We start from the raw sequence: 17391 nt of genomic DNA, 5'->3' as shown, positions 1-17391 counted from the left end.
AGAGAAACATGAGATTATCCCGTCCTCTAACAATTTACATCGACAGAAAGCGGTGCTGTCTGTCCTACAAAGTTGCTATGAGTCAAAATTGACTCGACGGCAGTTGGTGTTGGTACATAGAGAGAGAGACTCGCACCAGGTTCCTTCAGGTTATTGTCTAGACCACAAAGTACCTGGGATCAGGTGTCTGTTTAGGTGATCTTTCATTATTCACAATGGCCATCGGCTGTGGATTCTGCGCCAAATTTAAGAAATGTACTTAATGGTTGTGGTAGTTGCATAATCTGTTGTTGATTTGAGATGTAAGAGTGAAGGGTGGAGTCTAGGCTGTCAATCAGGTTGCAGCTTGATGACCTCATTTGGAGGCACTAAGGAGATAAATAGCTCGCTGATGGCAGGAGGCAGACTCACTCCCTGTGTGACATGCTTGCTGACAAGACACATGGAGCTACGCTAGAGTCCTGGAGGTGAAGGAACCACATGGAGACCCTTGCCAGTTCTGACATGCCTCTACCACTGGATCCGCAATACTTTCCACCCACTTGCCTGTGATCTTCCTGCATCTGGCATTATTGCATGTGTTGCATGACTCAGAAGAGGAATTTATAGATTGGTATCAGACCTATGGGCTAATATCAGGCTTATGGACTTGATCTGGACTGGGCTGGGATGTTTTCTCGATATTCAATTGCTCTTGTATATAAGGCTCTTTCTTATACACATGTCTATGAATTTGTTTCTCTAGTCAGCCCAGACTAACACAATGGTATTGTCGGGGGGAGGGAGTGGGTTGGGGGGGTGCAGGAGAGCATTCCATGTTTGAGAGCTGGGGAAAGATATCGATCAGGCTTGTGAACTTGTGAATTTAATAAAAGTTACAACATTTTAAGAGAAAAATTTTCCCATATGGTCAAAGATATTCTCTGACAGCTTGGTGTGCATCCAATACCCTACATTGTTGTTGTTAGGTACCTTCCTGTGGGTTCCAACTCAGAGCAACATGGCAGTGGCCCTGTGTCCAACAGAATGAAGCAGCCCCCTGTGCCATCCTCACAATTGTTTGTATGTTGGAGCCCACGATTTTAGCCACTGTGTTAAGCCATCTTCTTGGGGCCTTCCTCTTCTCTCTTCCCTTCTTCTTCACCAAGCATGATGTCCTTCTTCAGAGACTGGTCTCTCCTGACAACATGTCCAAAGTACATGACACCAAGTCTTGCCATCCTTACATCTAAGGAGCATGCTTGTTGTAAGTTTTGGCAGCCCATGGTACTTTCAATGTTCCTTGTTAGCACCATCTTTCGAGTGCATTGATTCTTTTTTAGTCTTTTGTATTCAATATCCAATTTTCACATGCATGTGAGGCGACTGAGAATACCATGGTTTGGGTCGGCCTTAAAGTAACATCCTTGTTTTTGAACGCATTCAATACATTTTAGGTTTTCAAAATAGGGAGCCATGTTGGTGAATTCAATAGCAACAGAATATTTCTAAATTCAAAATTATGTAAGCTATGATTGAAAATCATCTCAATGTAAGAGAGCCACCTCTCTTTAACATTGGGCATTCCATTACTGAATAATTCCTAAATGAAGAAAAGGAGTTTCCTTTTTCTTTTCTCTTTGACTATAATGGTCCTTTATATTTTTGTTTTTATCTAAGAGATGGTAATAGACAAAAAATAAAAGGTAGATGAATCAAATTAAAATACAGAAGAAAGAAACTAAGAACACTACAGATGCAACTTATATTCAGTATGACCAGGAGACTTTTGAGACCTATTCAAAAGCGGACTCATTCTACAGGATAAGCATACAGAATTGTAAAAGTGTGTTGGAAACTACCAGAAACCATCATTACTACAATCTTAGTACTCAAAGGAAACAGTTTAACACTGTACTAAATTAGATGACCCATCCTCGAATTAAAAAAATAAAACAAACATAATACATTAAAATGCCTACCATTCAGGAGTCATCTGTTAATACAGTTTTGTCCTCCATGGTATCTACCATTGAAGATACACAGGCCCTATTACGGCAACTAAGGAATGGGAAAATTTTGCTTTTGGCTTGAATCTTTGAAGAAAGCTTTGTTGAGGCCTTATATGGACTTTCAGAGATGATAGGTCTTGCAATACTCTTGGTGGAGAAAAGTGACAAGGAAGTCTTGGAAAGTGACAGGTCAGGGAAGCAAAGAATAAGTGAGCAAAACAAAAAAATCGCAGGAATTCTAAGAAAGCCTGCTCTACTTGAGAAGATATTAAACCAGAATTTAATACTTGGCTTATGTCACAACCTGTTCACGATAAGAGGAAATCTTTTAAAAATTAAATCTTCTAAGCATGGGCCTTGCAGATGTGGAAAAAATGTAACAGGAAGATATTTCCAATTCCCTCTTGGCTCGACTTACATACTTGTCGCCAATATAAGAGAGGAAGGGGGATGGCGGGGGGAGGGGGGTGGAAGGAAAGAAGTCTTGTTTCCTCATGACTTAGAGTGAAAACATTTGTCCTCAGGCTCCCTCTTCCAACAAGGGGTGACCCAGGAATACAAACGGTACATCCTGGCATCACAGTTCCTGCTGGACTCTGGTGCGTGTATAAAATGAAAAATGAAGTCTGCAGCCTAGTGACTAATGTTTATAAGGATCTGGAAGCTACGGCCCCATTTGAGTTACTCTTAAAATGACCATCAATCTCTCCTCAGGCTTCTGACCCAGACAACTGTCCGGATGACGAGAACTCACTTTCTTACCAGTTAACACCGAGCACAATTGCATTCTAACTCACACTATCGTAAATGCAAGCAGAACAAGGTAATTACGGTAATTTAGACTAAGGTCCACTGTGTATGGCTATCCACCGGCAGTGGAAAGTGAGCTATGGACTTGACTTTAAAGGACCTCTTTTTATAGATACGAAACGAGTCAAGAAAGACTAACACCAGGCAATCCAGGAGGGAAAACAAGGAAAGTGGCTCTCCTGGAAAATGTAACACCTGGGAAATAGATCCTATTAAATAAAAGCCACAATTTATAAGCGAAATAAAACCTAACCGACGTTAGAGTGATTTCAGTCGGAGAGAACCGTCCCATGTTGACTTTGTACAATTCTGAGTGTAGGAAATCTTAGGAAAGAGAGGTTGGGAGGAAAGGGGATCATAATTCTTCACGCTAATTCAGCATAAAGCAGAGTAATGTTCAATAGCAGCTCCCTCAAACAGCTTGATATTTGAAATATGAATTAAGCTGTCACTTTTTTCAAGTTGATCTATCCAGCTTCTCTAATTAAGTATTTTAAATGATTACCTGGGGATGGATTAATAAAATTCAAGAAATATTCAGTAGAACTTACTATGGATAAAGTGTGTGTGTGTGTGTGTGTGTGTGTGTGTGAGAGAGAGAGAGAGAGAGAGAGAGAGAGAGAGAGAGAGAGAGAGAGAGAGAGAGAGTGTTGTGTGTTTAAAAACTGATGCAGGAGACAGGCATTTGGCGGTTAATGTCAAGTTCAGTGGTTCGAACTGGCCAGCCATTTTCCTGGAGAAAGATGAAGCTGTCTGTTTCTGTAAAGACTGAGTCTTTCATCCTCTAGAGCAGCGGTTCTCAACCTGTGGGTCCCGACCCCATTGGGAGTTGAACGTCCTTTTCACTGGGGTCGCCCTATATGTAACAGTAGCAAAATGACAGTGATGAAGTAGCAACTAAAATAATTTTATGGTTGGGGGGTCACCACAACATAAGGAACTGTATGAAAGGGTCATGGCATTAGGAAGGTTGAGAACCACTGCTCTAAGGAACAGTTCTATTCTGTGCTAGAGGGTCTTAATGACCCAAAATCATCTTGATGGCAATTCAATTGGTCCAGGTGCCTATTGAAGGAGTCCTGGTGGCCCTGTGAGTTGACCATTGGGCATTTAATTTTCAGGTTGGAGGCTCTCTATAAGTTGGAGTCTCCTGGACAGCAGTGGGGGTGTATATTTATAAATTATCTGTGATAACTATATATACTAGGACTTGAATTCCCCTAGCCATTATCACATCATTACATTTGATTTTCATGATTCTTTTTTCAAGTAAGCAAGTTGGTTCTTTTCTCCAGTTGTAGATGTTCATCAGGAATCATTGGGTGTGAGTTTCCAAATCAACTTTAGTAATTTAAGAGGAGGGCATGGTTAAGACTACAGCAGTATCTCAGAGAACCAAAGACATGGCACAGTGTGGAATGTGTGTACAATGACTCAAAGGCAAAACTCAATAAAAAAGGAAGCATTAAGGACCCCATGGAAGAGATTGTCATTGGTCTAGGCTGCTCCTTCCTTCAGCCCTCTCCACTGACTGGCATTCCTTCCTGCTCCGTGACTGGGCAAAGGATGGATACGCCAGATCCAGTTTCACGATTTGAAAAGAAAGATCTAACCGATCACTTTGCACCGGTGTTTCCCATCCCCACAACCATTCCTCTGCCTGAGTCTATTGCAACAGCCATTGTGTCACTCCATCATTGCAAGGACCGTCCTCGTTCTCTGTGCCCCTCCACATTCCAAGCATGGCACGCTTCTCCAGGCCCTGATCTCTCCTGACCACATGTCCAAAGTAGGTTCAGATAAAATCTTGACAGTCTTGTCTCTGGCTGTCCTTCTTGCAAGAGAGATGTATTTGTTCTTTTGGCAGTCCGAGGTACTTGTAACAGTCTTCGCTATTTCAGAATCTCAGAATTCAAATGCATCATTTCTTCCGCCCTCCTTATTCAATGTCAACCATTCACATGCATTAAGAGGCAATGAAAAATTACCACAGCTTGGGTCAGGCCCACCTTACTGCTCAAAGTACCATTCTTGCTTTTCAATATGAAAGAGGTCTTGTGCATTGGATTGATTTATTTACCTCATGCAATTTGTCTTTGGATCTCTTGACTGCTGCTTCCCTGAGCTTTGATTTTGTGACTGTGGATTGAAGCAAGAGAGAACCCTGGACAATTTCACATGTTTCTCCGTTTATTATGACTGTCTCCACCTATCCATTTATTATATATATATTTAGGATCCGTTTATTTCTATTGAAGAGCAGATGTTGGGAAGGGGTTCAGAGATTCTAATTCATCACGTGGTTCCACATTGCTCCCAGCAACCCTGCTTCTGCCCACAGCGAGGATTTAAGATTGAACATGGAGGGAGGGACACGGAGTAGCATTGCTAACCATCCAGATCTCAGAAGATAATTGTGAAGCTCATCCTGCCAATGAGTACGGACTTTGGAAATGACATAGCAAGCAGGAGATCATTCATTTGGAAAGTTCTCTCTCCACCTTTTCCTCTGGGGCCACAGGGTGTGTAAATCACTCTGTGAAGGAAGTCGGAAACAGCTGGGGCAGACTGTGCATGTTCTGTCTTTCACTGCTGTGTGTGTCATTGCCAAATGGGAGGCACTGGGAAGAGGGAGAATGCGAGAGGTGAAACCTGCCCCCGGGCTCCTGCTTCTGTTGAGGCCTCAGAGTGCTGCTTTTCCTTCTCTCGATGTTTCCACAGAGCCCTGAGGATGAAACAGGCACCAGTGTGGTTCGTGTTTCTTAGCTTATCTCAGGACTGGGATCATACTCAAATGAATCAAATCAAATAGCCAAGGGCAGGGCTTGGGGAAGAGTTTATTGGCACGTCTCGTATTCTGTTCACGGCTTGCAGAACAAACACATTACACTGTTGACACCACTGCAGAGTCCAGTCCCACTCACCGAGTCCCCAGATGACAGATCAGAACCACTCCAGAGAGCTTCCAAGACTGGATGTTCATGGGAGCACTCCGTCTCATCTTTACCCACAGAAAAATGTGGGTAGCAACCGGTGTGTGTGAGCAAGCAACCTTTGAAGTTAGTAGCATGATTTAAGCAAAACCTTGCAACTCAGCCCGCTCTGGCTCACCTTGACCCTTGATCGGGTTTCTGAGACTGTCGATATTTACGGGAGAGGATAACCTCATCGTTCGTCTGCTGGTGGGCGTGAACTTTGCATTCAGCAATCCAATACTTAGCTGACTGCTTCATTAGTACACTGAAAGTGTAATTTTTTCTTTAAGTAAGTCGTCGATTTTAAGATACTGTAGGGTTTGAGCCCTATCTAATGTGCTTTTGCCTTAGACACAGTCATCAATCTATCCACAGCCCTGGAGATCGAGGCATGGCAATCAAGACAGAGACAGAGATACTGACAACAAATCTCCTCAATGGAGAAGTGCTCGGTTACCATTACAAAACATGTGTGATACACAACTGCTCTCCCTGAAAATAGCAGAACTAAAATCTCTGACAACTTTCGGCAAATGAGAGCACACTGTGCAAATTTTGAGGTGGGATTAATAAAACTCAGCGAGCTGCCAAATGATCACAGAATCCGTGGGTTTTAACACACTTAGAAAACTGGAGAAATCACCACATTTTTTTTAAATGTGGGAAGAAAATTTCTGAGATATTTATATTCTAATTAGGTCACCCACAGGTAAAGAGCTTGGGAAAACTGGGGTCTGGTTTGTATGACTCCAACCTCCGTGTTCCTTCTACAAGCCAGGTTGATGTTCAATAGTGGCTGCTGTTTCTTTAGGATAAAATATACCATGTACCTCTTACTATTAAAATGGAACAGGCATGGGGAACACTTGACTTCATTCCAGAACTTACACGATATTTAGGAAAATGAATGAGGCTAAAGATGTATTATCACTATCCAGGAAAAATAAATGTCTATCATCACTCTTAAGCTCTATTAGATTCTCCTTTCTTTTGGGTCCCTTTCTCCAGTGGTCAGTGGTGAGAGTTAAAATACCAATCTAGTAACTAGCTGTGGCTCCGTGAATTAATCCTTAAAACATGAGGAGGGTGCTTTAATAATGACAATGTAGGTAACTGACCAAAGAAAGATGAACATAAAAGAGAATCAGTTCACTAGAGCCTGCTGGTTTGGAAGGTATCCCACAACAACAAGCCTGCATTTTGTCCTCTTTAGTTCTTTGAACATGAAGAAAATATTAAAATATGTTATGTAATAGTTATCTAAAGAAAGACACTTGGAATCCAGCCTAAGAAAACTACCCAAAGTACATTTGTAAACATAGATCAACGTAAGGCTTGCAACAACACCAATGAAAGAAGACGTGCTTGGGCGTCATACCAGAGAGGTATTGGTCGTATCAGAAACCATTCCCCCACTGCTTCCTTTGGATTGCCAGTACATTTACCTAGGCACTTTTAAACTTGATGCACTTTGAGTATCATTTTAACACCAGAAATTAAATGAGCTATTTGCCTAAATGACAAGCTTAATTTAGCCACATGAAGCCCAAAAGGGAAGAGTTTAATCCAGAAAACCAGCATCCATTAGGTGCATAGTATACACAAACATCGAATCTTCAGGCAATCCAGTTATGCTTTCATTTTAGAGAGAAGACAAAGAGAATTCCATTATTTATCTCTTGGTCATGTACCAGGAAGTTGTAATGTCCTGCTTAAGATCCAAATCTCGGTTCATCTGAGTCTGAAAAGTAAGATGGTCCACTACTCTTTCTTGATATCGCTCACTCTCGGCTTTCAGGGTAGGAATGATACAGCAACACGCTGAAGAGTTCTTATTTCATCCACACTAGAAAAACTTCTAGTTCACAGGATGTACCTGATAGGATGATAGAATTAGTCATCTGTCGAATCCGGTGCTCAAAATGCAGCTGTATTTTCCTGAAGGGTGAGGGGGAAACTGTCATAGCATCCATTTCAGATATCTGAAAATGTGGAAATCAGTAAACATTGTACAGTAATGTAAGTAACATTTATTCGTAAACACGTCTAACCTTTGGAGAAGAGCCACATGAGTCTGGTGTGTGTATGTGCAGCACTATTCCCAGGCCTTCATGGGATCATGTAACTCAAGAAGGGCCGGGGTTGGTGAAAGAATATGAAGACCAGCAGGTTCACTGTTGCTGCCAAACAAGGGTCACTGGATAAGAAACAACATTAGTTAAAGTGGTTATCTTAACGGCAAGTGAACAGAGAACACCAGCCACTCTGCTAGCATAATTTTGATTTGTTATAGATTAACTGATCGTCAGGAGGTGAAACAGCTTTTTAAACTCAATAGGTTTTCTATGTATCTGGAGTACTCTCGCTGCTGAGTGCAGGTACTCCTAAGGAGAGAGTGGGCCAAAGCCACCTATAGGTCTTTGAACTATAGAGCCAGCAAGAGGCTCAATGTAGACCTGTGAGAACTCAGTGCAAGGGAAAATTGGGTAGACTTGCCTTGGTTTGAATATGCTTCCCATTCATGCACAGCTCTATCAGGAGAGAGTGGACGTCCTGCTGGCCTAAACTTCTTGACTTTGACCTTTACTTAATAGTTGGCCTAATACTAACTTAGACACACAAGGTGACACCTTTTTAAAGCAAGTTTTTTTTAATGTGTAAAAAACAACTGAGAATATTTATCAAAGACCACAAATCTGTAGGGAGACAGAGTTCAAATATTTATAAAGGGAAATTAGTAAATAAATTAAATTCGAAACAAGGCTCGGGTGAAAAAAGATAGGATCCAGATGTGCTATGATATAGTATTTACTGTACAGATTGCTGCTGACACCGTAGGTAAGTGTTCAGCTGGCCACTTAAAGGTCAGACATTCCATGAGATAATGATGTGAAAATCTGCTTCCAAAATTATAATAGCCTTAGAAACCCTATGTAATACTCTACTATATCCTACAAGGTCACTGTAAATCAAAGCCAGTGGGCACAGGATGATTTAACACACAACTATCAAGAAAAAAAATATGAGATGTGCAAAACTATTGTAAAGAGTGACCCATACTCAGACAATATAGGAGCAATCAATAATAAGCATCATTGCATGTCTTCAAATACTATATTTAGTAAAGAAAGATATTGAGAGAAGTATTAACAAAAATTTCAGATAACTAAAGAAATCCAGGTTAAAAGACTTTAAAAAATATATAGGAACACAACTCAGGGAACAGACACGCTTTAAATATATAAATCACTTATAGACTAGAAGCAACGGGAATTATGGACTTGAAAGGTCAAATAACCAAAATGAAAACTCGGCCTGACAAGCTCAATAACAGATTTGACTGAGCTGGAGTATGAATCAGCGAATCCGATAGAGACTGTCCAATATGAGAACAAACGAGAAGAAAATAATTGAAGAGAATGGAAAAGAACCTGCGAGGCTGGCTGAGGAGCATCAGACATAGTGCCAAATGTCCTAGGAGAGACAAGAAAGAGCAGGGTAGGAAATGATATTGAAAACAATATGACCCGAACTTTTCCCTTAATATAATCACTAATTTATACATTCTAAATTCTCAGTCATCCCCTACTCACTTAAACAACAAAAATAATATCATACTTAGGCATGCCACAGTCAAATTGTTAAAACTCAAAACCAAGAAAGGAAAAAAAACAAACAAACCCCATCACACTAGATTGGAGTTGATTTCAACTCATAGCAACCCTGTGTAGGGTTTCTGAGGCTGTGAATAAATCTCCAGCAATCAGATAGCCTTAACCTTCTCCCACCGAGTGACTGGTTTGGGAGTCAAAGCAAAGGGAAATAAGAGGGTACAACCCAAATGTATAGTTAAATGAGATCAGACTTCACATATAAGAGAGACCACTCAAGAAAACAGTGAATGGATATGTTCTCAATGCAGAAGAAAATAACGTCAGGCAGACCTTTAAGTCCAGCAAAACTATTCCTTAGAAATGAAAGTAAAACATCCATATTTCCAAGTAGAAAATCATCCGCCTCTCGCTTTCCTGACTCTCAAAAAACAAAGGGCATCTTTCAAGTTGAAAAGAAGCACCGCCAAAGTCGAATCCCGGTCTTTATTAAAGAATTAAAGAAAGCTAAAAATTATAAATGCATGGTACTAAAAATTCTCAACAAATAGTTTTCTCACTTTTTCCTTTGTTTGAAGATGTAAGATGGTAGAAAGCAATAAACTATCATGTTAAATTATTAATATCTCATTAGATACGAAAGGACCTCCGTAAAAAACAGAATTGAGAGATAATGAGATTCTTTCCCATGACTTTGTGAAACTTCTTTGCATCTATTATATAGATGTGACAATAATAGTCCCACGGAAGGACAGAAAGGGAGATACATGGTTGAAAATTTCAGTCTTTAACCAGAATTAGGTTAGTCTTACTCTACAGTAGCTTGTGTAGAATGCATATTATAATTCTTAAAACAACAACTAAAAATATACTTCTAAGACACAAATATCAGCTATCCCTGAACACTGTACTTAACTCACACAAAAGGAGTAAAGAAAACATTAGGGATCAAAAGGGACACAAGACAAAGAGAAAATTAATAACAAAACAATAGAAGAAAATTCAAATGTCTGAGAGATTCCTCTAAAGATGAAGGGATGGACATTTTGCTAACCCCTGGTACGTACAGACACCCTCTAATTTTCCAGGTCTTGATCTCTTGGTGGCCTTTGTCCAGCTGTTGAAGATGCACATGTTTCAGTTATAACTACATAAAACAGAAGGAAGTTCATTGTTTACATAGTTCTGTGTCAGGAGGATTTTGCCCGAGACTACCTGGAAGAATGATACAACTTTTGTCTCTTGGGGATTCTGTACATTGAGATTAGGTCTTGCATGTGTGTGTTTAATGCCTACTGAGTGTTTTGGGGAAGGGATGGTATTTGAAATTAGCTAAATATTCAAGTAAGTTTGATTTGCATACATAATACCACTAATTTGATTTCTAGGGTCCCCCAGAACATAGGTGTCCTCTATATTATTTATCTAAATCTATTATATCCACAAAAATGCAAGCGCTTAACGTTTTACCATATACCGCACTAGTGAAAAATATTGCGTCTACAAAAATCTTACAAACAAAAAAGTATTAGGTAATGAAAGGCCTAATTATCACACCACTCTTGGAGTGGTTTCAGTCCCAGGATAAAAAGGTGTCATCTAACAACAGTCTCTGGTGTTTCTCCAATCTCTATCAATCCAGTATGTCTGGTTTGTTTGTTTGTTTGTTTCATAAATGAATTTTGCTCTCCATTTTCCTCAATACCTCCCTTGTATTTACTGGGAAGAGCACTAAGCCATGGCTAGTGCAGAACTGGATGCAGTTCTTCCAATCTCAGGCTAGAGGAGGCTGGAGTTTGTGTGGGCCATTCCTACGACTTAATTGCTTCCATACATTATCTTACTCATCAACTCCATAAGTAATGATGAGGTCATCTGCTCAATTTCTTTAATTCTTGACTGGCCCAGAGCTATCAACTTCAAACAAATTGAGTCTTCAAAAGTGCTGAAACAGGAAGTGCTCAAAAAAATAGTGGTTAAGCGATTAGAAATGTGCAAGTACCCTAAATAGTTTATGCAAGAATATAGTCTCTGCTTGAACCAAATATCGAACCTGTTCAGTAGGTCTCAAAACAGATGGTTATTTGATCAATACCCGCAAGCCCAAGGTCACCAAGACTGATGGGGGTTGAGGGAGGATGAGGCAGTAAAGTGAGGCACAAAGATCTAGAGGCCAAAGAGGATTCACAGTGAAGCTTCCACTACCTGGCCCTATTAATGACTCTTCAGAAAGTAAACATGCGCAGTCCCCCAGTAAATACATCACCACAGGCTCTGGCAGGTAATCTGCTTGCAAACAGCACACGCATTCAGTGGCCTTCAAGCACATTTCCATACCATCCACCCTGAGGCATGGTGCGGGGGCAGGATGGGGGGCGCTGTGAATGCAATTCTTTTAACTTAATGGTTTAATTCCTTTTTCAAGACAGGCACAGTCTGCCAAGTGATACTTTGAGAAATGAAAACATCTTGAAATAAATGGAGAGCTAATACACTTCTGGTACAAAGATGTCCTTCTTCTTCTTTCTTGATTCCCTGGTCTGTTTTATAAAAGGTCTCCTTTTTTTTCCTTCCTCAAACCTAGCTCATCCCGAGGCCTCTCTGACAATACCATTGACTTTCAACTATGAGGCAGTATCAATGGACTTTTATCACTTGTGTAACGTCCTGGAGGAAGCTCCAGACAGAGCTCCCAGGACATATTGTCCTGGCTTAAAGGGTTCCAGTTAAACTTGGGAGATGTGAAGCAATCACCTACCTTACATTGGTAGTAACCCTCGTGACTATGGTAACTCTCATGACTATGTGCTTAGACCAGCTGTTCCTCCTACATCATCCTAGGCAAATTACAATGTTCAGGGTCCTAAAGGGTTGATTTACTATCAGATGACTTCCACGAAACCACCACAAAATAAAAAAGATCTCCAGTGTTTTGATATTCTAAGGAGATATTTGCGCAAGGGAGGACAATTAAATTCAAGAGCGTCTTCGAGACCTGTCATGAGATAATGTTACCTAAAGTTGTGCTGGGAGGTAAAGAGAAAGAGTTTGGGGATCAAAAATAGCTGGCTTCAATATGGCCTCCACAGATGTCACTGACTTCCCCAAGATGGAGGCGTTGCTCAGGAAGCAAGACGGGGAGGGCTAATCTCAGGAGCGTGTGGACAATTCAGCACCAGTTGTTCGTGCTTGCTCTCCCATTTCATTTGAGCTCTTTAAAATTTTTCCCTTAATTTCTTAAAAGGAAATAAAGCACACCCCTGTCTCTTAAGATGCTTTTGAGGGTTTTATGTGAAAGGATGAGTAATCATTATTTATTAACTGTTATGGCCCCGATGCTATGCTAGGAATTGCATGTACTTTATTTTATGTAGTCATTAGATTTTGAATGAGCTGGACTTTCCCTGCAAGAGTTTTCATTATGACTACGCAATTCCCAGGTATTTGATCTTGGCCATATCCTTTAGCTTCTCTAAACTTCCTTTTCCTCAACCAAAAAAAAAAAATGGTATTAGTTTCAACAATACAGATTGGATGAACTGATTAAGTGGAATAATGAAGATAGGAATTCAGGAGAGTTCAGAAGGGGACTTTTAAAGGTTTATGGAAAAAGTGAATTAAAAAACAGCAAATTATTTCACTGAACCTTGTTGAAACTGCCTTTCATGTAGAGTAGAGTAAGCAAAATGGCTTCTATCCGTCAGGGACACTCTTTCTTATGGGACCCTAACAGCCCCAAAGAAGAGGACATCACCTTTAAAAGAAATAGGGTCCTTTGTGATTCAGAACAAAACGTAAAACTAAAACCTGCTTTTAAAGATGACAGCCGTGGCTCTTTCTGAAGGACCTCTATCGGTCTAAACTGGAAGGTCGGGAAACGTTAGCAAGGGGAATAAGTAGGATCTCAGACCTTGGACAAGAAATGGACGATGCAAAACGTGCAAGGCAAGAACACTTTGGATCCAGTGGAGGGATGGAAGGGGAGTTGGTATGGGTGGAGTGTGACCCAAGTAAAAGGACGTCATGGCAGCTAGACACTTAGGAGTTGGCAAACAATATATAGCTTGATATTTATTGCTGTAAATCACGGTCACAGAAGGCTAGCCTCTCCTTTGGTCTCCCTCAGATAGTGGAGAGCGTTTCCTACAAGCTATCCAGCCTAGTATGAGCAGAACTTAATAGGAAATGGCACCCCAACATGTCTACAGAAACGGACGCAACTTATAAAGCACTCATGAGCAGCATTGCCTCAGCGTTTGGGGAGGAGGGTGTGGGTGAGAGAGCTATAGGACCCCATTGTTCGATTCTACTTCCGGGAAAAAGAAACCCGGACTAATTTTAAGACAACAAGAAGGGACTTTGGTTATTGCTCTCTTAGAAACACTTCTGGGACCTTGGGCCTCTACTCAGACACTCCCTCAATGCACGAATACCTTCTTTTATTAAATTGGAACTCTATGATGCTCACTCTCCCGACACAACGTCTGGAGCCAAAGTTGGTGAACAAGTAAATGTGGTGAAGAAAGCTGATGGTGCCCGGCTATCAAAAGAGATAATGACTGGGGTCTTAAAGGCTTGAAGATAAACAAGCGGCCATCTAGCTCAGAAGCAACAAAGTCCACATGGAAAAACACACCAGCCTGGGTGATCGAGTGGTCCCAAAGGGATCAGTTACCAGGCATCAAAGAACAAAAAATCATATCATTTACTGCACACCTCCATGATAGGATCGCTGAAGACAAATGGGTGCATAAGCAAATGTGGTGAAGAAAGCTGATGGTGCCCGGCTATCAAAAGAGATAGTGTCTGGGGTCTTAAAGGCTTGAAGGTGAACAAGCGGCCATCTAGCTCAGAAGCAAAAAAGCCCACATGGAAGAAGCACACCGGCCAGTGCGATCACGAGGTGCCAAGGTACCAGTTATAAGGCATCATGCAAAAAAAAAAAAAGATATACGTGTGTGTATGTATGTGTATATGTGTGTGTATATATGTATATGTATATATGTATATATATACCATATTAAATGAAGGGGGAAGTGCAGAGTGGAGACCCAAGGCCCAATTGTCGGCCAATGGAGATCCCCTCATAGAGGGGTTTAGGAGAGGAGATGGGTTAATTAGGGTGCGAGGTAGTACTGATGAAGAACACAGCTTTCCCCCATATCCTGGATGCTTCCTCCCCCCAACTGCCATGGTCCGAATTCTACCTTGCGGGGCTGGATAGGACAGAGGCTGTATACTGGTACATATGAGGGCTGGAGGTACAGGGAATCCAGGGTGGATGATACCTTCAGGACCAAGGGTGTGAGGGACGATGCTGGGAGAGTGGAGGGTGAGTGGGTTGGAGGGGGGGGGAGCTGATTGCAGGGATCCACATGTGACCTCTTCCCTGGGAGAGGGACAGCGGAGAGGGGGGGAAGGGAGACTCCGGATAGGGCAAGATATGACAAAATAACGATGTATGGATTACCGGGGGCACATGAGGGAAGGGGGAAAGGGGAGGGAGGGGGAAAAAGAGAGGACCTGATGCAAGGGTCTTAAGTGGAGAGCAAATGCCTTGAGAATGATTGGGGCAGGGAATGTATGGATGTGCTTTATACAATTGATGTATGTATATGTATGGATTGTGATAAGAGTTGTATGAGTCCCTAATAAAATGTAAAAAAAGAAAAGAGGAGAAAAAAATGATTAGGGCAAAGACTGTACAGATGTGCTTTATACAATTGATGTATAACTGTGATAAGAATTGTATGAGCCCCAATAAATTGTTAAAAACAAAACCAAAAAAAAAAAAAAGAAACACTTCTGATTTTTAAACACTGTATACTTTCATGTTCTAGACTTGACTTTCCCCCGAAGAAAATAGTGTTTTGCTGCTGTTCTCTTTTTGCTACAAAAAAATAATTAGATTTTTAATGAAAAGAGGGTAATGCAAAATTTGATTTTGTAGATAGGTTGTGTTGGAGCTCAGCTGCAGTAAGAAGCCCTTCCCTGAAAAATCTCTACTCATTATTATAGCTTGCTGTTTCCCCAATCCTGATGGACTGCCTTGGGCCAAGATTTCACCTTCCATGGGTATTCAAACAATCTAGATTAACCCTTACAATTTATTTTAGCTCCTCACGATTTTACTTGTTTGTCCAAGAGGTCAATGTGATAAGTTGTGATAAACCAAAAATAAGAATGAGAAGCAACTTAAAAAGGTGAGTTATCTCAACCTGTGGGTCACGTGGCTGAAAATATTGAATTGTAACGTCTGATATATGTATATCTTTCCAACACCAAAAAAAGAAAACCATTTACAATCCCCCCGCATGCAAAAAGAAAAACAAAACGTTGAATTATCAAGAGTTTCAAGAGACTTTTTAGAAGGTTTGTTCAGAGCCCAAGTTCTTACTTTACCCAACTGTTAGTGTAATTGATGATGAACTATCTCTAGTCATGTGTTTGGAAAGCTAAAGCAGAAACAAAATGAATACACTACTTTCTATAAGACACTTGTCTCTGAATTGCAATCCAGGTACATTTTTAAATAGACCCAGTTCTTTATTGGTTACTTCTTTGTTTCTTAGCCCATGACCCACAAATATATCAAAGTCAATGAGAGTTAATGTGGTTTTAGGTATATCTTTGAATTACTTTGCGAGCAACCCTGATACACCAGCTCTGGTGGCACAGTAGGTTAAGCATTGGGCTGCTAAACAGCAGGTCAACCGTTCGAAGTCAGGAGCTGCTCCAGAGGAGGTGGGAGAATGAGGGGCTTCTGTACTCCCATAAGTAGTGACAGTCTCAGGATCCCACAAGGGCAGTTCTCCCCTGTCCTGTGTGGTCACTATGACTTGGAATAGACCCATGGTCATGAGATTAGTTTTTGAGCACTGACAGACAGTCATCTCAGGAGAGACATCTGCTTTTGAAAGACTATGGTCTTTTTAAATGGAATTATACACACATTTAAATATCCAGAGAATTGAAATTTTTCATCTTGCAGACTGATACTTTTCTTTTTTTTTTTTAAAAAAATCTTTTTATTGGGGGTTCATACAATTCTTATCACAATCCATCCATCCATCCATTGTGTCAAGCACATTTGTTACCATCATCATTCTCAAAATATTTGACTTCTATTTTAGCCCTTAATATCAGCTCCTCATTTTCCCCTTCCCCCTCCCTCATGAATTCTTCATAATTCATAAATTATTATTATTTTGTCATGTGTTACACTGTCCGATGTCTCCCCGCTGCCCTCTTCTCTGCTGTCCATCCCCAGGAAGGAGGCTATACGTAGCTTCTTGTAATCAGTTCCCCCTTTATGCCCCACATTCCCTCCGCCCTCCAGGCATCGCCACTAATCATGAAGGCGTCATCTGTCCTGGATTTCCTGTGTTTCCAGTTGCTATCTGTACCAATGTACATCCTCTGGTCTAGCCAGATTTGTAAGGTAGAATTGGACTCGTGAGAGTGGGGAGGGCGGGGGAGGAAGCATTTAAGAACTAGAGGAAAGCATATTGATACTTTTCAACCAACTATGCTATTAAGCCAAAAGTTCCTTGTGGTGCATCAGCATGGAGAAACTGTTTTATAACAGAATGAAGGAGAGACAGATAGCTGTTGGGATTTTTAGGAATGCATGTCCATAGGTGTGTGTGTGTGTGTATGTGCGTGTGTGTGTGTGTGTTTGAAGAGGAGAGTAAAAAGGAGAGAGAGAGAAAGAAAGGGGGAGACGGAAAGAGAGAGAGAGAATGGCCATCAAAGTGCACTTTTCAATTCACACAGAAAGAACAATAGTTGGAAATATTTGTATACACAATAACTTGCGTAGTCGCCAACCAATGTTCTCAAAGAGCATTTTTCCCACTGGAATGTTACACTACCCACAAAATCAGTGAGCAACTGGATTGAAGCACCTTAAAAAAAAGTCTTCCTGTAGTCTATGTATTATTATCTATGAAGAGAAACTGATTCTGAAATTAACCACGTGTTCATCATTTGTTTTCAAGAAAT

Source organism: Tenrec ecaudatus, chromosome 10 (genome assembly GCF_050624435.1).
Source record: "Tenrec ecaudatus isolate mTenEca1 chromosome 10, mTenEca1.hap1, whole genome shotgun sequence".
Taxonomy (NCBI): domain Eukaryota; kingdom Metazoa; phylum Chordata; class Mammalia; order Afrosoricida; family Tenrecidae; genus Tenrec; species Tenrec ecaudatus.
Note: the sequence above shows the minus strand (reverse complement) of the source record.